This window comes from Eulemur rufifrons, chromosome 27 (genome assembly GCF_041146395.1).
Source record: "Eulemur rufifrons isolate Redbay chromosome 27, OSU_ERuf_1, whole genome shotgun sequence".
NCBI classification, from domain to species: Eukaryota; Metazoa; Chordata; class Mammalia; order Primates; family Lemuridae; genus Eulemur; species Eulemur rufifrons.
In genome coordinates, this window is record NC_091009.1 from 5,408,623 (window position 1) to 5,434,843 (window position 26,221).

Genomic DNA, 26,221 nt, shown 5'->3' on the forward strand with positions numbered 1-26,221 from the left:
TAGCTTCCCCTGTGTAAATCTTTGTAAAGATCTCACTTGGGCAGTTGTCTTGTAAATATGTTTCCTCAAAACTTATCTCTATCATCTCTCATTGCTACGACCTCATAATTAGATTTAAATCTAAATATATCTAACTGGCAATGGGGAGGAGGTACAGGGTAAAAGTCTTTATTGAACTGTACCAAACAGACCAAAAATCTAGTCTGATTTTACAAAGTTCTGTTGTCAAAATCATGGCAATATATGCAGGAATATGTTATAAGGACGTTAGATGAGGAAACAAGAAGCATAAAACCGAATCAGGCTGAATTAGCCCAAATGGGTTTATTTACATATACAGATTCTGGACTCCGGATTCACTGTGTTAGCTTGGTAGCTGGGAGTAATTTTTAACAATTAGTTTGGTTTGTTAACTAAAGCATAGGTTCAAAGATGGCTTATATTAAATAATTTGAAATGGCACAATTCCATGTGATATATGGGTACAGGAAGGAGTCCTAAAGCTTTATGTGAATAGGGCTATTGATGCACCTGCAAACTGCTTAACAGCTAAAAAAAGCATTTCACCTGGATTTCCTAGAAGATGCTCTCTTCAAAAGGCATTGAGAAATGCATTGAGCAGAGGATGAGGGGCGGAGATGGTATCTTGAGAAGTTTTGCTATGTCGCGCCCTGCTAGCAGGGAATGATTGTGAAAGACGCCATCATTCCAATGGGTGCCCCGATGTCCATGAGTTCAGAAGTTCCCCAAGTGACAGGAGGCAAGCTACTGATCTGTGGCCCTGGAGACAAGGTAGAAAAGCCTACCTTAACGGAAAACAGGGCCGGTTTAGTAAGCAGAGCCTATTCACCTGCAAACACTTTTGTCAAGGGATCATTGCTCAAGGTATGCTGAAGACTGAAACAGACGAGGTACCTAAAAACCTCCTACTGGGAAAGTACAGTGACAATCCCAAGGACTGATGGTTAGTGGCTGACTTGAATAACTTCAGTGAAGGATGATTTCCTGACTTGAACTGCCATAGACCAGTTGAATGAACAGGAAACCATGTATCATTGAGAAAAGACTCTGTAAACCACAACAGCAATATCTTTCCTCGTCATCTCAAAAGCGATCAGAGGATCAGAGGTTACTTAAGAGAAATGGAATATTAAGACTTAGGTCAATTGGGCCCCAATTGAAATATGTATATGTACAACGTATATATGTATATAATAGAGTATACACATATATATAGTGTCTATATGTTCATCCATATCTATATATGTATATATTAATATCTCCTTAGGGACTAAAACTCCACTGTGCTACATGAACAGAGAGAGGTACTAATTAAGAGTAATTAATAATTAAGAAAATTATACATGTAGTTCTGGCCTAGATTTATTTGATAAGTGGCATTGGTATTTTCAGTATTACATTATGAATGGATTTCTCCAGATCTTGAATGTACAGTGGAAATCAACATAAAAGACAATTGGCTGAATCTTCATGTTGGTTCCCTGACCAAAGAGGATTATATTTGAAATTGCCCCAAGATTGCACTCTCATGACGTATAGTTGTAGGAAATCGGTACATGTGTATTTCCTTTTGGTATAATATTAACTCTTAATATATTCTGAGTAATGTGTGGCATACGATAATGAAAGAGCATATAGTTGAAAAGACATACACTTGAGGAATATAACTTATCTCAAACATTATTTGATTTGATTTTTGTAATTATCCATACAGACCAAAAACTTTTCCAGAAAATTCTAATTCTTTAGTATGTTTAGATATAGCTGCAGTCACATTTGTATGCCCTTTCTCTTTCAGTTACAATATGATTATAAATTAATTTTATATCTCTCTTTCTAGGAATCATAGCTATAATTCACCAAACAGTATTTTTCAAAAATATCATGGTCTAGTTTTACTGAGGAGCAATTTTAAAACAACATGTATTATGGCTGATGCTGAATGAAATATATGTGCATAATAAAAATATAGATTTTCTTAAAATAACAATAGGCCAAATTCCAAGTTCCAAGTATACACAGTATTATAAATAAGAATTTTGAACTGAATTATTTAAGAAAAAAGATTTAAGAGAATTTCTGTTTACTTATTCTGCTGTATTTATTTCAAAGTTATCACTATTTGCATAAATATAAAGCTCCATTAGTTAGAAATAGGTATTCTGGGACAATCCAAAATGTCTGCTTTATTTTGACACAACATACAATGCAGTTCCATTCTTTAAAAATGCATAAAAAAAAGAAGTAATTGCAGCAATTAGTGAGTTTACTTACCTATTCCATATAGTTCAAAATTTTAAGCATGGATCCTTTTATTCCTTTTTCAACAATCTCATTGCCAATGGCTATAAGAAATTGATTGTATTGGTAAGAAACTGTCCTTTGAAATAGTCAGAGAATATTTGTTTTACATGTATTATTGACAGTTATTACCATAGAGTGAGATATATTTTCAGAAAAAGATTAAAATTTCAATGGATTTATGACAAAGTACCAAACATTGATATTTGTAAAGTGGAAGATGATCTTAGTTTGGCGCCTCTCAAAATATAAAGACTATTTCTCTGATTTCTAGTCACACAGTAGGTAACAGCTTCCGCAACATAGTAAAAACAATTACATGTGAATATTCAGAAAGGTAATTCCTTTTCAAGACAAGATTTAGAAAGTAACCCCCAAATCCTAGTTCCTATATTTAGAATATATGCTAAAATAGCTGGTAACTTTGTAACTACACATAGATTAGACTTTCAACTATTCAAGCATCTAAAATTACACCAAACATTAAAATAGTAATGAAAAATAAATAATATCCTTTACTGAAGAAAATTACTAAGCCATTGGAACCCAACCAATATTTTAAATGACCTACCCCAATTTTTTCTTTCTATTAATTTCCTACAGATTTTTTGACAAATGATGTCTCAAAGTAGGACCAGCTGATGATTTTATAGAATAAAGCAATTGCATCAAATTTCTTTTAGCATATGGCATTTGTATCTATATTTTATACATTTACAATTAATCAGAGAGATAGCCTCTCCTAGAAAACAGCTCCAATTAAACTGATAGGAACAGATACACTTGATCTTAGCCAAAAGGCAGAAAAGCAATGATAACTCCAATTAAATGTGATGAGCTCTTTAGAACACAGACATTGACCATAGTATCAAAGGGGTGTTGACATGGATATAGAGAAAGTGAAACCCCGTGCATTGTTGATGGGAATATAAAATGGTGCAGTCATTATAGATAACAGAGTAGAGGATCCCTAAAAATTAAAGTAATAGAACTATTATATCATCCAGCCATTTTCCTTCTGGCTATTTATCCAAAACAATGGAAATCAGAATCTCACAGAGATGTCTGTGCTCCCATGTTCATTACAACACTGGTCACAATAGCCAAGGTGTGGAAACAACTTGTCCGCTTACAAATGAGTGAATGAAGAAAATATGCTATACTCATGCAATGAAATACTGTTCAGTCCTTAAAAAGAGGGAAATTCTGCAATATTCAACCACAATGATGAAACTTGATGACATTATGCAAAATGAAATAAGCCAGTCACAGGACAAATACTGCATTATTTCGCTTATACGACGCACCTAAAATAGCCAAACTCATAGAGGAAGAGAATAGAATGGTGGTTGCCAGGCACTAGGGAGAGGGGGAAATAGGAAGTTGTTAGTCAACAAGTATAAAGTTTCAGTCATGCAAGATGAGTAAGTTCTAAAGATCTGCTGCACAACATTGTGCTTATAGTTAACAAAGAGTGGAGATGTCATAAGTGTTCTTACCATGATTAAAAAAAAGAAAAAGAAAAATGTTCTCCCATTATCTCTGTCTTCTGACCATTTCATCTAGTGTCAGACTGAGAAGTAAAAAAGTTATGTATTTTTAAAAAATGAATAGTAATACTGAGAGGTAGATAGTGATTTCTTCTGAAGGAAATGAACAGGCAAGAATTCCTTATTAATGATTAATAATGCTGATCCTGTAATGGGAAATGTGTGAAATTGCTTTAGAAAATTGAAAATGTCCATTAGAATAGTTACAATTCATTTTTATTATTGAAAAGAAATGTAATTATGTAATTTATTTTCTACCCAAGTTGCAAGTTTCAAAAATCTTAGTTATTATCCTATCTTAAAATTATTTTATCAAATATTATCTCATATTTATTAATTGGACACTGCTTTGGTGAACTTTTGCTGGGGTACAATATCCCATCTTGAAAAACTAAAAGACGTTAACCTTAAGCATGAATGCCAATTAATTTTTACATTATATATTAATCTATGGAACAGCCATTTAGATTAAAATATAGACTAATACAACATGCAAAAGATTCCCCTTTCTGCCCATTTCCAGTAAGAATTAATAACCCAGGTATAATTCCTTTTTGACTATCAACAGGGATTGTGTCTGTTTCTAAATTAACAAATGAATAAAATTGTATAGCATATGTCATTTTATGCCTGACTTGCTTCAGTATTTTTTGCCTGTGATATGTATTTATGCTGTTACATACAACAGGATTTTTTTATTTTTATAGCCATGTATTTCTTTCCTTTATGAAAACACTGCAATTTAGTTCTCCTTTTTTTACTGTTGACAATTTATAGAATTGTTTCTAATTATTGACTTTGTACCATAAACATTTTTGCACACAGTTTGGTGCGTGTCTGCACTTAACTTGTTTTTGAGTATAGATCTAGCTGTTAATCTGCCATGTTAGAGAGTAGGAGTATGTTTTGCTTTATTGCATAACATTGAACATTTTTTCAAAGTGGTTATGCCAATTAATAATTTCTCAAGAAATGTATGAAATCTCAGTTGCTCCATATCCTGATTAACAACTGTATTTATGTCTTATTAACTTTAGCCATTTCAGTGCATTTGTGGTGTTTTACCATAGTTTTAATTCTAATTTTTCTAAGAATAATACTGAATACTTGTTTTGCTTTTTGATCTTTTGAACATTCTAGAAGTGACTGCTCTATATATTGCTCACTTACATAGGGTCTTCTATATTTTTCTTACTGTTTTGTGGAGCTTATGTGTATTCTGGATGCAAATCACATTGGAAATGCACCCTTCCAATGTGTGGCTTATTTGTTCCCTTCTAATTTCTAATTTTTGATGAGTACACTATTATTTTTGATGGAGTAAAATAAATTTTTAGTTGGTACTTTTGTGTAATACTTAAGATCATATTCAATATTCTATGTTCACTTTTTCCACAGTGATATCCAATTGTTCCAGTATCATTTCACATAAAAATCATGCTTTTTTTTTTTTTTTTTGAGACAGAGTCTCGCTCCGTTGCCCGGGCTGTAGTGCTGTGGCATCAGCCTAGCTCACAGCAACCTCAAACTCTTGGGCTCAAGCGATCCTACTGCCTCAGCCTCCTGAGTAGCTGGGACTACAGGCGCTAGCCACCACCTTCAGCTAATTTTTTGTTTCTATTTTTCGTTGACTGGCTAATTTTTTTTTTTCTATTTTTAGTAGAGACGGGGTCTCACTCTTGCTGGTCTCGAGCTTCTGACCTCAAGCTATCCTCCCAGAGTGCTAAGATTACAGGCATGAGCCACCGCACCCGGTCAAAACCATGCTTTTTTTTTTTTTTTTTTTTACAGAAATAGATCACAGATCAGGTGACTGTATGTTTATGTGAATGTTTGGGACTCTTTATTCTCTGTTTAATCCATTTGTCTATCTTTGCACCAATGGCAATGTAATTCCACCAAATAAATTTTTCTTTAAATATTTATTTTTAGTGATTCTTTGTCGTGTGTGTGTGTTTGTATGTGTACTAGACTCAGTTTTGTCAACTTCCTCCAAAAGCCTGCTGGTATTTAGAAAGGAAATCCATTGAATTAATAGACTAATATTGAGTGTTAACATGCTAAAACTATTGGGTCATCTATGAATGTGGTACAGGTATTTATTATGTTTTCCTTATTTATCTCAGTAATATTTGGCAATTTTCAGTGTATGGATTTTCCTTACTTTCTATTAGGTTTATTCTTTGGTATCTGGTAATGTTTATGCTATTTTAAATGGCATGTTTTTCAATTAATTACCAAAGTTGTTACTAGTATGAGTGAATACGTATTTTTATATTTACCATGTATCGATGGCATTGATAAATATGTGTATAATCCTAGTATTTTTTTTTTTTTTTTTTTTTTTTTTTTTGAGACAGAGTCTCACTCTGTTGCCTGGGCTAGAGTGAGTGCCGTGGCGTCAGTCTAGCTCACAGCAACCTCAAACTCCTGGGCTCAAGCGATCCTCCTGTCTCAGCCTCCCGAGTAGCTGGGACTACAGGCATGCACCACCATGCCCGGCTAATTTTTTCTATATATATATTTTTAGCTGTCCATATAATTCTTTCTATTTTTAGTAGAGATGGGGTCTCGCTCTTGCTCAGGCTGGTCTCGAACTCCTGAGCTCAAACGATCCGCCCACCTCGGCCTCCCAGAGAGCTAGGATTACAGGCGTGAGCCACCGCGCCCGGCCAATCCTAGTATTTTGGTTATAGACATTTTAATATTTTCTACATGCACAATCATAGTATTTGCAAATAATGACAGATTTATTTCTAATCTCTATACTTTTTTTTTTTATTTTACTGACTAGATATTCTACTATAGTTGAATAGATATGGTGACAGTAGGTAGAGGTTCATCATTGTTATTTTAAAATTCTTGTCTTGTAACTTCAGTATCTGATTCATCTATGGATTTGTTTCTATTTTCCAATTTTTCTATGGTTTCAATTTATTGGCTGTTGGTATTTTTAAAATTTTATTATATCTTTATTATACTTTTCCCCCTTTTCACCTTTTTTATAATATCTTACCTTTCCTATAATACCTAAGTTGGTCTTTTAAAATTTTATTATATTTTTATTTTTTCCTTGTTTACTTTTCTTATAATATCTAATTAGACAACAGACATTTTGAAAGAAAACTTTAGAGTCTCTGTAAGTTCCATGTTGATATCATTCTAAAGATTAGGTAAAAAGGATGTACATTTCTTAAATTCCAGAGTAACGGAATATGTCTGCTATCTGTAACATATATGTATTTATGAATTACATAATTACAAGTTAAATTCATTTGAACTTTTGCTTTTGCTTCCACAAAGGACATAGCTGGAATCATTTGGAAAAAAATTACTTCCACTGTAACAATTAGAAAAAAATGTTTTATTTAAATCTATGTATTATAATTTTATATATATATATAAATAAGGGCATCAGAGAGAGATCAATGTAAGCAAGAAATTTAATACGAACTAAAATTCCAGACTGGCAAAATCTTCCTAAAATGAACTGATCTGTGATTTTATTTTGCCTTAGGGGCTCTTGCTTATTCTGGGCATGGTGTGAAGATCTGGCTTGAGCCAGGCCAAGAACTCTGCTGAATGAAGGATTCAGGCTTGGAGATGCCATGGTAAAAACCCATGGGGTGTTATTCCCCAGAGCATGTACTAACTCCTGTGGTTCTGAAGACTCTAGAGAGCTAGGCCAGAACATTTCTTTTCATATGTAATTATAAACTTGTGTATTTGAACTAGAGTATATACAATTAAAGTTAAGGATAGAATAAAAATATGTTCTAAAATACAATGTATCTGTCTTGTCTTACACATAAATCATTTTCTCTCATACTCAGTATTCTCCAATATGTTTCTAATAATTCTTAGAAGGAAACAAACTCTGAACTATAAGGTGCTCACTCTATCACCCTATTTTTCACACAAGAGGTTTCTTTTCTACCTTTAGAGCTTTAGACCTTGGTTTTCTGGCCATGGCATCAGAAGGTATTTCCTTAGCCTATTTTTTGAAAAGTTTTTCTTCAGTGAACTTATGACAAATTGCATTGATTTCATACTTATAAACGTTTTATTAATGTTTCACATATTGGATAAAATATATTTGCAATATTTGGCAATAATCTGTCAAATAATATTTCATTTTCAGAACGTGATTGTCCCATGTTATGTTTACATTTCCATTGTATATTATTCATTGATTTTCTTTCCTGTGAATTGACTTTTCATGTCCTTTGCCTCTTTTACTTTAGGTTTCTGAGTTATTTTCTTATTGACTTTTAAAGATAGTTTATTGATTTCGAATTTGGAGATGTTAAAGATTTTCTGTTTGTGTATTATTACAAATAAAATGTTTTTATATCCTTTAAATGTAATTTTTATATACCATATAATTGTTCTTAGAACTCATTTAAACAAATTTCTCAACTATAATAGTTTTAGATTGTATGATGTTGTAAAAACCTTCTTTTCCAAAAATATAAATACAATTATTTATATTCACAGATATTTATTAAATTGTTTTTGTGATTGTAAAATATTTCTTTTTATTCAAGAATATATGCCCATGTGAAAATACTGATTCATTAAGAAATAATATGACTACAGATATTAAAGTCATATTAAATAATATGACTACAGGTATTAAAGCATTGACATGCACTCAATTTTAAATAAATCAACACACAAAAAAATAAACTGTAAAAGTTTTATTGCTTAAATGCATATTTCATTATTCACAACATAATTTGCTATTCATTATTCCATAATACTAAGAGATAATCTGAGGAAGAATTATATTGTAATTACAAAATTTTAAGTGATTAAAAATGGATGGATATCATGCTAGATGCACTGTTACATAACACTAGATATGATATTTCCATGAAATAGTATAACTTTGACATTTTTATAATCAATAGTATATATAACCAGTAAAAGAAGGTAAACATATTGTGCTACCAAATATTAATATATTCCTAACAATGTTGGAAATAGGAATTAAACATTCCCTCATTCTTAGAAATTCATTTGAGATTTGAAGATTTGAAGTAATTAGGATTTAAGATTTGAAACAATTAACTAGTAGAATCATAGTAAGTTACTTTCTGGTGTTAAAAATGGCATTTTTAACATTAGACCTACTTATTTGAATAATTATTCCTTTTTAAATGTGCATTATATAAAAATTAGACGTGAAAATTAGAAAGTAAAGGGTATTTTTTTTTACTAAACTATAACCATAAATAGTACCATAATCGTTTTTGTTTCTTGGTGTGCATGTGTATAAAGTATGTTATATTACAAACCAATTATAACATGCATAATATTTATAACTTAAGTTTTGCTGTTAACAGTAAAGTGCAAATTTATCTCACTATGCTAATGGTGGTCTTTACAGAATAAAATTATTTGAAATTCTAAGAAGAAAGTTATGTAATTGTAAACAGTATTTCCTCAGGTTGATAAAGTTTTCCCTTAAATCACAAACTATATATTTATCTCCAAAACACAAAATCTAAGGCTGTTGATGGACCAATAAAACTATCTGGGAATAAAGGGACAGAAAGAATTTTATATGTCTTTTTTAAAAATAGCTAAAAGTTTTAATAGTGTGTTATATTAGTCACGGAAGGATTATATTAGAATGATGTGATAATATTAGCCAATTGACAGGGCTTAGTCTTTAAAATTTGTATCTATAGGCTTAATTACAAAATTTAAAATGCTCTGTCATTTTTAATATGATGTATCACTTAAATATATTTACAAATCATGAATGATTAACTAGCTCATGTCTTACAATTTCAAATGAAGTACAAATATATGACTATGCTCTTAATCACAGTTCCTTGACACTTAAATTTCCATCCAATTTCAACATTAATCTTCATTTCTTATGAATTATTATAACCTGCTTAGATTGTATCCTTAAGGAGAAATATACCACCTGGATAAGAGTATAATTTCATTGTGCCAAGCAATTGTATCTTTGGTATATTGTGCTACCGTCTAGAATATGGTATTATGAATTCTCCAGTTCTTACAGTCCCATTCCTAACACACATGAACACAATTAAGGGTAAAGGGAGGTGTAAAATTACATCTGTTACAGGGGGTGAAGGAAGAGGTGGCAATGCCTGATGTCCTACTGACACTTCCATTCAACTGACCAGTTTGTAATAACTGATGTTTTCTGAAGACAGCTGCCACGAATCTCTTCGAAATGTTAAGCTAAAATTAACATATGCCAGAAATTACCTGTAATTATAAGTCAAATTGGGAGTATTTTCTATTGAAATTACTGTAGTGAGTTTCTCTATTTTATACTCCTTAATGGTCCAAAATATTACTGATAACTTTTAGCAAACACAATCTCATAAATTACAAGTTCACACACATACAAACAAGATACACACACTGCAGTGATTAATAAAGCCAGTTACTTTAAAGTATTACCATATAAAAATTACATTTTTCACCAAGGATATGAACATTATTTGGTAAGAAAAATCTCATACCTCCTTGTTTTATTTGCCCGCCTTCTGTGAGCAGCAAAGTGTTACCTTGCTTTAAGACGGGACCTACAGCGCGGTGGTTTCCTGCCGCATGTCTCTGGAAACACAGCTCTCCAAGAAGCAAACTCTTTCAAAGCTATCAAGGAATTTCAGCCTTCTAAGCTTTATTTTTCTCAGGGTTTTAGCCACTGATGACAACCTATAGAGAACATGAAGTTTTAAAAGAAAATTTTAGTTTTAAATGGAAGATAGGGAGGATCAAAGGATACCAGAATCTGGGTGACCTTATATGAACCCATGCTTTTCTGTCCCACAATCTGACTTAAATGGAAATTGAGCCCCAGGATTCCAAATATGTTACTTAAGGTAAAATACATTAGCCATTGGCAAGGTCAGGCAATGTCACCAGGACTCTGGAACTCTGTACACTCCAGTCCCCTTGAAGTATTTCTTCAATACATCTTCAGTTTTGAGAAAGGATGTCATATACATATATATTTAATATATTTGTACATAGGTTAAGTGTGTATATATATTTTTGCCTTATTAAGGACTGTCTTCTCTTTCTGCTTCTACTATGACTCATGCAGATGACAAAAGACATGCTTAATTTCTGTAATGATATAGAACATTGACATTTGTGTACTCTCCAAAAATGTTTGGAATCTAAATTACTACTTGCTTTATTAAACTGATAAACTGTCCTAATCACATAGAAAGAAAACCAGTATTTCATGCTTCTCTCTCCTAACTGTCAATTTACCTGCTACCTTTTCTGTAGCTTCTGTGTTGGCCTCTGACCGAAAATACAGAGGAAAATACATCACTTTCCATTACAGAACGTTCTGAGGCTCCCTTACAAGACTTTTCTTTACCTCAAAGATTTCATGACTTAGGTCCAGTTCTGCTTAAACCACATACTCTTAATTTTGACTGACGAGTCTTACAATATCCTCATTCTGAAATTAGAAATGGAAGAAGTTATTTTCCATACTCAATACATCTAATAATACATACTTTTTCCTAAATGTATTCAATCCTATATTTGAAATCTGCCTACTAATATTGAATGGACATTCCCCACGAATGTTTTCCCTTATATAGATCAAAGGAAAGGAAAAATAAATAGGCTGTCATTTCTGTTGTGTTTTAAGTGAATCACAAGCAGTCAAATATTCAATTACAAAACTATATCTCTGTTGTGGGTGTGTTATGTGTCACCATGTGTGTGCATTAGATAAGTCCAGTTTCTAGGACTATCAGCATTCTGAGCAGAAGTTTGTACTTCAGATGTGGCTACTCCACGAGCTTTAGTTATGTTTTTATTAAATTGATACTAGAGGCTTTGCTAACTAGCACAATTAATGAATTATCCAATTATGAAATTCGTGGCTTAAATAACAATGAGCTATAAAAATGAGATCTCTTTGTTGAGATCAGTACTACAGGTGAATTGGTTAAAATATTTAGAAACCCTTTTTACCTCTGAATGAGCAGAACCTTGAGCATTTTACAAGCTTTGTAGCATATAATTTTAAGGATGAAACATGGTTACCTAGTTGTGTATCCACCATTGGATCTACGTATTCTTGTGGACCAATATTGATCCTAAGGATAAGAGGATTCTGCCTCTAGAATACTTTTCCTCTTCTTAGAATGGATCATTTAAGTAAATTTTGATCAGAATATGTAAAAGAACAGTATAGATTTGCAGTGGGGGGATATTTGTTATATGTTGCTTTTTTTTTTTTAATCAAGCCTCCAAAATGAATGTATGTTGTATTTATACCAACTTGTTAAAAAAATAAATGTGTTTAATAGCAGAGTGGTGAAAGAATTTGGTCTTCAACCTCTAGTATCTAGAAGAGATTATGGAGAATTGGAACTCTAAACAGAGGCTACTGCTATTATCTGCTAATAGTGTGTGAAAAAATTGACTCAGGAGAGTTCACAGCAGAATAATTTTGACATCACATGAACAAAGTTTGACATATGCCTGGAATAATGTATGTTAGGAACATGCGGAAAAAGAAGATGCTATGGATTATTTTCCTTTGACCCAGATTATTTGATTATGGCCTTAAGATATCTGCTTCCTTTGTTTAATAGGAATGACCAAGTCAACAAAATTTTCTAAGGAATCAGTGCACTGTTTTAAAAACCAGAGTGAGCAAGGAGCCAAGAAATCAGATTTGATGATTAACTTGGACCCTCTTTCTAAATTGGAATCCTGTCACCAGGATGACCCTGGCGAAGCAGATGGAAAAACTTTTAACAGTTTTTCTTTCCTTCTCTTTTCTTTTCTTTTCTTTTCTTTTCTTTTTTTTTTTTTTTTAACAATTTTTCTTTGGTCTTGTTAACTAGACCAAAGACCCACCTGCTCAAGGACACCAGAGGGCCTGAATGCTACAAATTGCCGCAAACACAATCCCCCCCACCGTCCCCCCCCCCCAATGCCAAAGGTTCAGAACTGCACAAAGCCAGTAGAGACTAGAGCAGGCCACCTCCGTGACCTTTACTTCGTTAACATACCACTATAATGCTGAAAATCACTGCTCCAAGTGCGAATCGTCCCCGTTTCCTGCACATGCAACGCACGATGAAATGTACATGAGCTGCATCTGCATGTCTGAATCTCCACCCTCCATTTCCAAGAAAATGTGGAAGAACAGATCATCTGTGGGCACTCTGACTTCAACATTGTTAAGTAGAGTAATGAAAAAAAAAGGTGTGGTACTTCATGACACAGAATTCATTCACCTTTTCCAGAGCAGCTGCCCTGATAGAACGATGCCACGGCCTGCTGAAGACTCAGAATCTAAGACATCAGCCTCGGAATGTCACTGCACACGGCTGGGGCACTGCTGTCTAGAACGCAGCATACACGCTGACCTGCCGACAGCCAGCGTATGGTGCCATGTGTTCAAAGGTATCCAAGGTGGAATATTAAAGAAGAGGCCCTTGTTACTCACACACTCACTTTGCAGTTAGGATTCTTATCCCCGCAACTTTAGGTTACGCTGAATCAGGAATCTTTTTTCCAATTTCATTCTTCTGCTTGTGGAAATCCAGTTTTTTCAGCACCATTCATTGAAGAGACTGTCCATTCTCCATTTCAATTGACCATAAATGTGTGGCTTTATTTCTGGGCTCTCTAACCTGTTCATTGGTGAATATGTCTGTTTCATGCCACTACCATGCTGTTTTGATTACTGTAGTTTTATGATAAATTTTGAAGTTGGATAGTGTGAAACTTTCAGATTCGTTCTTTTTGCTCAAGATTGCTCTGGCTACTCGAGGTCTTTTGTGGTTCCATGCAAATTGTAGCTTATTTCTATTTCTATGAAGAATGATACTGGAAATTTGATAGGAATTGCACTTAATCTATAGATCACTTTGGGTAACATGAACATTTTAGCAACATTTATTTTTCTAATCTATAAAACCAAAACATCTTTCCATTTATTTGTGTCATCTATAATTTCTTTCATAAATACTTAGTTGTCACTATGCAAACTTTGGTTAAGTTTTATTTATTTATTTTTTTTGGTAATATGGTGAATGGAACTGATTTCTTAATTTCTTTTTAAGATAGTTTGCTGTTAGTGTAAAAAAACATGTTACTTATTTTTGTGTGTTCATTTTTTATCCTGCAACTTTCCTGAATTTGTTAAAAAATCAACTCAAAATGGATTAAAGATTTAAACTTAAGACCTAAAACTGTATAAATACAATATGCTACATGATATTTTTCTGGGCAAATATTTCTTGAATATGACCTCAAAAATACAGGCAATAAAGGCAAAAATAAACAAATGAGATTGCATCCAACTAAAAAGCTTCTTTGCACAACGAAGGAAACAATTGATAGAGAAAAGTGATGACACACAAATTGGGAACAAGTATTTACAAACCACACATCTGATGATATGTTCAAATACATACAAATGAACAAGTAAATGAAAAAATGCTCAATGTCATTAATCTTCAGAGAAATGAAAATTAAAACTACAATGAGATACAATCTCACATCTATTAGAAAAAAGACAAAATATAAGCATTGGACAGCATGTGGTGAAAAGGTAATGTCGGTGGGAATGCAAGTTAATGCAGCCATCATGAAAAACAGCATGGAGTTTCTTTAGACAGTTAGAAATAGAACCACTATGTGGTCAGCAATCCACTTCTGGATTCATATCCAAAGGCGTTGAAATCAGTGTGCCAAAGAGACACCTGCACTCCTGTGTTTGCTGCATCATTTTTCGCAACAGTCAAGGTAGGAAGCAACCTAGGTGCACGTGAGCAGATAACTGAATTAAAAACTACGGTGCATATATACTACTGAATACTAATCAGCCTTAAAAGAGGGGGCATCATGTCATTTGTGACAACATGGATGAACCTCGGGGACATTATGCTAAGTCCATCCAGGAACAAAAAGGCAAACACTGCATGATCTCACTTACATGTGGAATCTAAAAAAGTTGAGCTCATAGCGTCAGAGAGCAGAATGGTTACCAGAGGCTGTGGGAAGGGGCAGCTGGGGAGAGGGGAGCTGCTGATAACACTGGACAAGGTTTCAGCCAGACAAGAGGGATAAGCTTTACTGATTTAATGCATAGAATGGTGACTGTAATAAACAATGCATTGTATATTTCAAAACTGACATAAGAGTAAGTTTCAAATGTTTTTACCTCAAAAATGATAACTATGCAAGGTGATGGTTTTAAGTTGCCCAATTTAATAATTTCACATTGTAAAAATATATCAAAATATCAATTTATCCCATAAATATATGTAATTATTATATCAATAAAAAATAAAATAAAAATGAATCCTGTTCCCTAGAAGTTTTTTTTTTTTTTTGAGACAGAGTCTCACTCTGTTGCCCAGGCTAGAGTGAGTGCCGTGGCGTCAGCCTAGCTCACAGCAACCTCAAACTCCTGAGCTCAAGGGATCCTCCTGTCTCAGCCTCCCAAGTAGCTGGGACTACAGGCATGCGCCACCATGCCCGGCTAATTTTTTCTATATATATTTTTAGCTGTCCATATAATTTCTTTCTATTTTTAGTAGAGATGGGGTCTCGCTCTTGCTCAGGCTGGTCTCGAACTCCTGAGCTCAAACGATCCACCCACCTCGACCTCCCAGAGTGCTAGGATTACAGGTGTGAGCCACCACACCCGGCCCTGTTCCCTAGAAGTTAACATTTCTGACAAGTAACACAGTAAGAGGACACTGCCTGGAATTTGCAGCTACTGTTTGGCCACTTTGGACTCCAATTATGAGTAAACAGGAAGATCCATGTTTTCCATTAACTAAAAGGGGTTATGCATTGTCTTGTGTGTTCATTCTGGATTGCCACATGGATCTAGGGTTTTAAACATAAAATGTGGCAAAGGTAATGATGTCTGGAGCCAGGGGGCTCTCTGGGGCCATCACTTTTACTGTCATGCCCAGAAAAACTGTCAAAGGGCAATTTCAGTCACCACAATTCAATAAAGGCAAGACCAACAGGATTGAAAGTCTGGCCCAACACATCATCAAGCAACTCAAACCAAAGACAATGAAATATTGGAATCCATGATAGAGAAAGGAGATGATGACTGTCAATTTCAGTCTCAGCATCAGCTTGTCTCAACAGTTAACAGCTCAAAAATCCATCACTTTGTACTTGCTTCTCTGTTTTCTCTGGTTTCACTTCCTTTTTCTCTTACTCTTATCCTGGGATTATCTCTCATAATAAATAAAGCATCAATACTGTTTTGCCTCAATTTCTATATTCTAAAGAACCCAGGCAAAGACATTCCCTAAGAACAAAGCGGGATTAATAGAGTATGGGTGTTTTCATGATTGATTACAAAAAATTAAATCCCATCTAGTTTAAATCCAATAGATGGCAGCCTGAGAAACAAACATTTACATTTAACTATACTAATCAGATAGCTGATGAAAATTAAGATAGCTATCATATGTATTCATTAACATTCTTTACACAATTTCTTTATGAAATTGTTATTTCAATTAAAATATATTTGAAGCTCAGATTTAAAAAATGTTCAATTCCAAGCATAGAAATTCTACAGAGTAAATGGCATGTCTTTTATGCAGCAAGCAAATCAAAGGGTAATTAATATAGAACAGACAATGGAATCCTCTTTACAAAAGAAGCTACTTGGAATTATAAGTGCCCTTTTAACTGGTGTTCATCTTATAATAGACTTCATTACACAACCTCCAAAGATTTTTGTTAAGGTCAAAAGAACTGACTGGATTTGTGCGTCTGTGTGCATGCTTTTTCCCTCAGCTTTTAAACAGGCATTTAAACTCTTTGCCCACATGATCTCTGGGGATTGTATATCCTGATTTAAGAGCTTTCCAGAAATTTCAAGTCAAATCGCCTATTGTAACACTCTATGAACATTCATTTGTACACGTGAAATGTACAAGATTTTAGCAATTCTTAAATATTTAGTGTTAATATTTTCTCATGAATTGGGAGGAGAAGGAGGAAGGAAAGAGGTAAAAATAAAAGCCGGTTCATTAACTTTAGGGATAAAATAAAAAGAATTTAAAATAAAGTATAAAGTCCTATGTGGATAAATTTGACTACTCTCTGTAACTCTACCGCATGCTGTTTCATTAATTTAACAACATTTCCCGTAACGCCACATGCATCATTTTGCATTTATTTCTATCATGGTGTAAATATTACTGTATTATTATTTCACTTCCAATTCATCCTTTCAGTGAGTATATGTTAATTTAAAGCCTAGTAGATTATACACTTTCTACTGAATGCTGGATTTCAATGTTCTTGCTTCAAGTAGTTCACAAGCTGGTAAGAAAATAAGTATTACTCATCTCCCTCTCTTAACAGAAAAAAAAAAAAAATCCAACACACTAGTTTAAGAATTACAATGGATGGGGGGTATTAAATTTTAATAAAACTAGACATATTTGCCAAGGAAAAAATGAAATGCCTTCACAAACGAAATACGGATTAAGCTGAGAATTGAGGGTGAGTTGTATTTGTTAACATAAATTTAATATTTGCCTATGAAAATAAAAAAAGTATGATCATCAAGAGATGATTACTGCACTAGGATATAAATAAGTTAAATATCTGTAAATTTTATTATAACTCTAAATTCATTATTATATTTTGATTAAATGATCAGTGAGATCCCATTAATTATATACGCTAGAAAACAAAGTACATTTATTTGTGTGTGTGTGTGTGTGTGTGTGTATATGCAACACCATTCCCCAAAGAGATGAAATAAGTAATAAAACCAACCAAATATGCCTCTTCTATAAAATTCTCCATCGCTGCACATGTTCACAAGAATATTACCTACTTTGGGGTTATTGTGAGTGTATTTCAAAGCCTGAGAATAACTTTCATTTTTGTCATGATCATCTTTTTTAACAAGCTGCTCCTGAACAATGCAACACATTTTATTCTTCTTATGACTGAGCCGCAATGTCTCCTATTACCCTTTACTTACATAATTAGGGAGCTGTTTGTTTTTATCGTCTAAACATTATAATTTGTCCCACAACTTTTTATTTTCTCTCCATAGTGGTAAGATACATTTTGGGAACTTATCTAGACTGGATAGTTTAGGTTCCTTGTTTTCCTAAACCATCCAACTACTTCTGTCTTACTTATACATCACTAAAGTAAAAAAAAAGGATGTAATAAATTATATATAAGGTTTATTCTAGTTCTAAAATTCAATGATTCACTTTAATTTAACTTTTAGATCATTCTAGGATTGTTTGGGTCTTCTGCTTTCAGGTTTCATTTTAACAATTCATATCCTAAAAACACAGAATTAAGTTACCATCTGTGAGAGCATACTGGAATAGCTTTGTTTAAAGAAATGATTTATTAACCTTTTGACATCAGGATAAGTGAACACAGAATATTATACACGTTACGCTAGATAATTTTAAGCAGTAACAAATTGCTGGATATTTATAAATTCCTAAATATTAACTTAAAAATGCATACAATTTTCAAGAGTTGCAAAAGAAAAAAATCTCTAAAGCAGTTTAACTAATAAAAGTAGTACTAACAAATTATTTAAATTGTGAAATGTTTCTTAGTATAAAAATAAACAAATATTTTATTGGCTTATATCTTGGCAATTTATATGCTTATAGACAAATTATTGTGCTTAATATTATTCTATCATTTTTTTCAGAAAAATTGAAACTACACATATTTATTCCTCTGTATTTTTTGAATATTTCAAACAATACTATTAGGTTATTAATTATGGAATGTCCGATTTCCTTAAGTACTAAGTTTGACAGTTGATACCTCTGAATTTTACTTTGACATTTCCTATTTTATTTTTATTTTTTTTCTTTTTATTGTGAAGGTACATCCTCATTCTTTCAAAAGCACATTTTGGTCTGTGATTATCTTTCAAAATTTTTTGGAGAAATTTTTGTGAAACCAGAGATAAGTCAAAAGTTTGTGTTATTTTTGAGTATGAGTTCCGTCCTGGAATCAGTATAGCACAGACAGCTCCTCAAAACATCAACGAAGTGTTTGGGAAGGATGTGGCTAATGAACACACAGTACTTTTTGTAGAGTTGGTTCCCAGACTGGTTTTGACCTCCTGGCCTCAAGTGATCCTCCCGCCTCAGCCTCCCAGTGTTCTGGGTATTACAGGCATGAGCCACCCCCTAGCCTCTGCTCAGTGTTCTCACCACAAGAAAGAGGTGGAGTAGAGAAAGCAACTTTTGGAAGTAATGAATATGTTTATTTTCTTTATTGTAGTGATGGTTTCATGGGTGTATTCATATGGTCAAACCTATCAAATTATATATATTAAATATGTGCAGTTTTTTATATATCAATTAACCTCAATAAAGCTGTTAGAAAGTTTGTATGAGAGAAGAGAGAGAAAAATGTGTGTAAAATACACATTTATAAATCCCTGAACACTGCAAAAAAGACACCACTTTCTTATTGGAGGCATACATAGTCTCTTTTGTAAAATTTATTCTGTATTAGGCCCAAAAGAAAATTTCCATAATATTGAAAAATTACTACTCAAGTACATCTTAATTGACTTTCAACTCTCCATCTTATCTAACTAGATTAGGTGACTTTTCCCCTGGGTGTGGTCAAGTGACCATTGAGATTTGATCATGTAAGTTTGATATACCTTTTGCCTTTTCTGTTTTTATATCATTTGATTCTGTGTCAGCGGCACAGAGGTGTGTAATGGTTCTTTTGTGAAGTACAAACTTATATTCATAAAATGGCCAGTTTGTAGATGAATTAAACAGAGTGCTCAACAGATGATGGATAAATATGGTGTGTATATACAAAATGTAATAGTATGCAGCCATGATAAGAGAATGAAATCTTGTCATCTTTAACAACATGGATGAAGGATGTTATGTTTAGTGACATAAGCCAGCACTTAAAAGATAAACACTGCATGTTCTCAGTCATATGTGGAAGCTAAAAACCTTGACGTCATAGAAGTAGGGATTAAAATAGCAGTCACTAGAGGCTGGGGAAGGCAGGGGCAGAGGAGTTAGGAACACATTGTTAATAGATGCAAACTTATGGCTTGATAAGAGGAGTAAGTGCTAGTGTTTTGTAGGACCATAGGATGACTATAGTTAACGACAATTTATTGTGTATTTTCAAATAGCTAGAAGAGACGATTTTGAATGTTCCCAACACAAAGAAATGATCAATGTTTGAGATGATGAATATGCTATTTGCCTTGATTTGATCATTACACATTGTATACATGTATTGAAATAGCACACTTTATCCCATAAATTTGTACACTTACTGCATGTCAATTAAAATAATAATCAAAATTTTTAAAATATTCTTGGACTTTTAAAAAAATACCAAAATTCAGTAACTTATGTGTTAAAAATATAAGCTTAAGAAAAATAAACTAGAAAATTTTTTAAAAGTAGAGAGAAAAATAGATAATAAAAAGCTATTCAGAAGATCAATGCAGAGAGTTCAATAACCATCTCCAAAAGAGAGTGGAGAAAATAGGGAATGAGTGAAATTGTGAAAAGCAGAAGAAAATTTCACAAAGCTGAGTCTTTAGTTTGAAAAATTCTGCTGCGAACCCAACACAAATAATTAAAAACAATAGCATAACCACCTAAACATATTATTATGAAAAGTCACTACACAGAAGATAAACAATATACAGTGCAAGTATACATGTACACACACATGCATGTTTCAAAATGGCCATTGCAAAAGAATAATGATTAGATTGCAATCTGACCTCTCATGAAAACATAGGATGCTAGCAAATAATGTAATATTGCCTTCAATGTAATGAGAGAAAATTATTTTTAAACTAAGAATTATATTCCATGCCAAAATATTAGAAAATATATGAAAACTGAATAGATATTTTCAGGCACTGAAAGACTCATAAAGTTATTTCTCATGTACAATTTCTTAAAGCTTACTTGAAAGTGTACTCCAGTAAAAGCTGAAGATATAACAAGAAAGAGAATAAAACTGTGTTCAATATACTACATGAAGCATAGAAGAAAGCTAAAGGGAAGAACCTAAAAAAGGTCTGCATGGGCAGCCTGGTGATCAGCGAACTTGAATTTGCCCAGCTGAGTGGAAAGCTACCGGAGTGAGTGGAGGGGGGGGTGATTTGTAGACCAGCAGCCGTGCTGATAAAGAGATTGGAAAAAGATCTGGAGTAGTGTTGACCTGGATAATCCATTTGAAATCAATACTTGACATATTTTTTCTGTGTGATACAAAGATTTTTAAATTAGAATAATTAAAGGAGAAAAATATCTTCTTTCAATGAATCTTGGTTCTGAAATAAACAAAATTTACATGATAATTGTGAAGGGCAAAGAAGGTAAAAACAAGGATAGAGCAAAGAAAGAAAGATAATTAAATACGCTAGGAATGGTAGAGGGAAGGGTCAGTATTCTGATATCCTCTAACAGTCAATAACACCCTAGGCATGATGTGAAAAGAAATAAAAGTTTATGGGCTACGGAAGAAACAAACGTTGAAATTAAGAAATTCTTTTAGGAAATAATAGTGTCATGCATTATTTATAAGCTTAGGGGGTAGGGTGAACACGTTCTAAAAATTTAGAATCTGAATAATTTCAGTACTTTGAAATTTGTTGATACTTGCTTTATGGTATAACATATGGCCAATTGATGCAAATATTTTATGTATGTTTGAAAAGTATGTATTCTATGTTCTCTCTGTATATATTTTGTGGTTGTAGGGAGCAATGATCTATATCTCTTTCTTAGGTCAATTTTGTTAATTGTTTTCAACTATTTTATCTTTTTATTAAATTTTGTATTTGATCTATCAATTTTTAAGAGTGATGTGTTAAATTTTTTTACAATTAAAAAAGAAATAAAAGTTTATGGATATTGTTTGTTGCAAAGATGATTCTTGAGGATTTATAATATTACTATATTATTGAAGAAGAAAGGGCTTGGGAATCCTCTCTCATACCAGAAAACCCAAAACGTTGCATAAAATTTGCAAGTGAATAAAAAAGGATATTATTTCGATATAGAATAATTCATCAGGAGAACCCCAGACACAACACATTAATAGTAAAAGTTAAATGGGTCTATCAAATGCCTTCATCCTCAGCAACACATCCTTTAACTAAAATGAAAAAGATAGATTAAAATACAGGTGTTGGAATGTATTCTGGCGTGTGAGTTTAGGATGTGGACATGGGAGATACAGGTCTATTACTTCTTATTATAAGTCCTTTGATTTTTGAATCTTGTGCATGCATTATTTTGATGCAAATTTAAGCAAAAGAAACTAAAGTATATGTTAAGTCAAACTGTTTTAAAGTTGTAAACTTCTAGTTGTGCTGGCAATATGTTTTTGCTGAATTCTATCCTCTGAACCTGAATAATGTCATTAATTAACTAATATGTGGCAAAAATAAATTAACTCCACATAGAACTTAAATGAGTCTATCAGATGCATTCATCCTCAGCAACATGTCCTTTAACTAAAATAAAAAAAAATTGTTCAAAGTATATATGTGTATATATATATTCATCATCTAAATATATACACACACTGTAACAGAATACAGATAGTCTTTTTCAAGTTTATTGTAAAAATAAACAGCATTTAGAGATTTATCATCTCCTTTGGTTTTTCCTTCAGGGAGCTCCAAAGGTCAAATGTGCACTTCAATATCACTTATTCCAAATCTAGAAGTTAAGCTGAAGATTTAGAACTAAGATATTTTTCTCTGAAATACAGGCCAATGTATAATAGCATTAATTACATGCTTTTTTTTTTGTTGTTGCTTATTACTAACACAGCCCATAACAAATTTTATTAGCAATTATTTATTTTTCTTCATTATTATTGAGATGACACTGAAATATGATATTTCATTTATTTAATAATATGGCATTTAAATTTTATATATTTATCTATTATAATCTAATGAGAAACTGACTGTTTTCTTGATGATATATTACTAATAATTATTATTATATTCTTATTATTATAAAAAGACATAGCTATATTTTTTTTTTTTTTTTTTTTGTTGAGACAGAGTCTCACTTTGTTGCCCAGGCTAGAGTGAGTGCCGTGGCGTCAGCTTAGCTCACAGCAACCTCAGACTCCTCGGCTTAAGCGATCCTACTGCCTCAGCCTCCCGAGTAGCTGGGACTACAGGCATGCGCCACTATGCCCGGCTAATTTTTTCTATATAGATTTTTAGTTGTCCATATAATGTCTTTCCATTTTTAGTAGAGACGGGGTCTCGCTCAGGCTGGTCTCGAACTCCTGACCTTGAGCAATCCACCCGCCTCGGCCTCCCAGAGTGCTAGGATTACAGGCGTGAGCCACCGCGCCCGGCCAAGACATAGCTATATTTATAATTCATTACACACTAAATTATTGAAGTAAGTAAAATGGCTTTATAAGCATTTTCCCCTGGCACAATGTGTGCAAAGAAAGATGCAAATTACATGGTCAGTTTTTGCTAATTCATTTCAGTAAAGTGAGCTACTTGCTTTCTTTTATGTAATGAACATTTTAAGTACATGTTGTTCAATTGAGATATTTGAAATAAATAGTCAATATAATTTTTATAATTTCTATACCTCCTCATAGCTATAAAATGTAAAGTGTGTTATTTGGAATGAGTACTAAATTTAAGCCAACTTTTAAAAAATATAACATATGTCACTGGATTAAATGTAAAATGAATAAGGTATAAAAATAACCAAAATCTAAGAATTCCATATGTTAAAAGACATTTTATATTCAACTGGTGATATTTCTTCTGCACATTTTCTAATATATTTGTGTTTTACTATTCTTTAAAATGTATCTTTCTCATGATGATGACATAAAATAATAAGATGATGACAAAAAACAAAACAGGGAGAATGTCAGCAAAAATCAACCAAATGAAGATCACCTTACAAAGTACTATACTTGACTCCAGCAGGAATAGAATATCTTCCTCCACTTTTTAAAATAAATACTACTTCAAATATTATTTTATTTTACTAAGAATACTTAGATGAAATCCCAAAATTCCTTGGCTTCAAGAAACTACAGAAGGCCGGGCATGGTGGCTCACACCTGTAATCCTAGCACTCTAGGAGGCCCAGGCAGGTGGATCGTTTGAGCTCAGGAGTTCGAGACCAGCCTGAGCAAGAGGAAGACCCCGTCTCTACTAAAAGTAGAAGGAAATTGGCTGCACAACTAAAAATATATAGAAAAAATTAGCCGGGCATGGTGGCACATGCCTGTAGTCTCAGCTACTCGGGAGGCTGAGGCAGGAGGATCACTTGAGCCCAGGAGTTTGAGGCTGCTGTGAGCTAGGCTGGTGCCACAGTACTCTAGCCTGGGTAACAGAGCGAGACTCTGTCTCAAAAAAAAAAAAAAAAAAAAGAAAAGAAAGAAAGAAAAAGAAAAGAAACTACAGAGAATGTAGACCTACATAATACAGAATGATCAGGAAATAAGCAGAAACACAACGAAGACCATGTAGATACTGATTCAAGAAACTAAGGGGAATATACACATACATGCTGTGAATGATCAGAACAGTAACAGAAACACAAAGAAGAAAGCTTATGTAGATATTGAAGGCTTTATTTCACACAAATCATGAGCGATGACTTCTGAACCATTTTTTTTTTTTTTTTTTTGTGACAGTGTCTAGCTTTGTTGCTCAGGCTAGAGTGCCGTGGTGGCAGCCTATCTCGCAGCAACCTCAAACTCCTGGGCTCAAATGATCCTCCTGCCTCAGCCTCCTGAGTAGCTGGGACTACAAAGAGCCACCATGCCCGGCTAATTTTTTGTTTCTTATTTTAGTTGACTGACTAATTTTTTTTTTCTTTCTATTTTTAGTAGAGACGGGGTCTTGCTCTTATTCAGGCTGGTCTTGAACTTCTGAGCTCAAACGATCCACCCACCTCGGTCTCCCAGAGCTTCTGAACTGTTTTATAGCAATGGCTATAACTACATAAAAGTGATAGTGAAGATTAATCACTGCGGTCATTCCAGACTGAGTGAGGCCCAGAGACATCAGAGACTGTTACATATTTGCTTACCTTTGATTAGTTTCATATAGCTAAGACATTCATTTTGAGGATAAATCATCTATTAAAGAGACCAACGAGTTAGAAAGTCATTAGTCTGTAAATGGTCATACACATTGCGTATAGGAGGTTGGATTAAGGGAATAAGAATTTCATGAAGAAATATGACAAGAGTCACATGACAAATTTTGAGTTTTACAAAGAAAGTTTGAGTAACAGTATGACAAACACATCCTGATGCTCAGACATTGATGGGAATAAATTATTTCCCGAAAAGAAGCAAAAGGATTATTTTGTAGGATACAAAAAAAGAGATTTTTAAAACAGTAAAGCAATAGACTGGAAAAACTTGGATTCATTTGAATATTAAGTACAAAGGAGATAAGAAGCCAAAGAGAAACTCACGGTTGTGGTTTGCCCGACAGGGAAAGTAAAATTGGAGGATATTTAGTCAGAACAAGAAGATAAGTAATTCACTTTTGACTATTTTGAACTGTTAATACCTACAGCTGCACAGGTAAACATGTCAGAGAGGAAGCAGTTTTCACATGTTGGGAACTCAGGAAAGAAGTCTGGACTAGAGAAGGAGAATGTAAAATCATCAGCCTTTGGGTGATACTTAGAGACGGGCATGTAGCAGCAAAGGTAACTGACAGGGAATTCTGGAGAATCAGCTTTCAATAGCAGATTAAAGAAAAGAAGTTTACAGAGGAGCTGGAGGAACAACCAAGAAATTAGTGGTTAAAATAGTGTCACAAAAGTGAAGGCAGCAATTTTTTTAAAAAGACGGGAATAGTCGTTGGTGCCAAAAGTTAAGAGAGATCATGTTATGTGTAAGGGTTGTTCCCAGGGTTTGGCAACCAGAAGGTTACTGATTACCCCGGATTGTTTTGTAACAGATTAATGGTTATGCATGACTAGCTGGGGTAGGCTGAGCATTGGATGGGAAGTGGAGAAGTTCAGCTTAGAAGGGAAGTTGAGAGGTGAAGTACCACGGCTGTATTTCCCAACTATTCCGTGGTACACACCACAAAAGTGATAGTATTGGTATGACTCACTGGAGAAAACTCTGGGGGGTTAGGGACATACATATGGAGATTGTCAGACAAATATCAATCACATTTTATTTTTGTTATAAAAGTACATTTAAAAAATAAGATAGAGCTTATTAGGAAAAACATTATAATTGCATTCATGTCAAACATACCAACAGAATTCTTTCAAATATTTAATTTCAGG

General features: G+C 33.3%; 1 pseudogene; it reads right to left on the bottom strand.

Annotated features, from left to right (window-relative positions):
* Window positions 1-3,008: 3,008 nt before the first annotated feature.
* LOC138375939 (U2 spliceosomal RNA) lies at window positions 3,009-3,135 on the bottom strand (annotated as a pseudogene).
* Window positions 3,136-26,221: the final 23,086 nt, after the last annotated feature.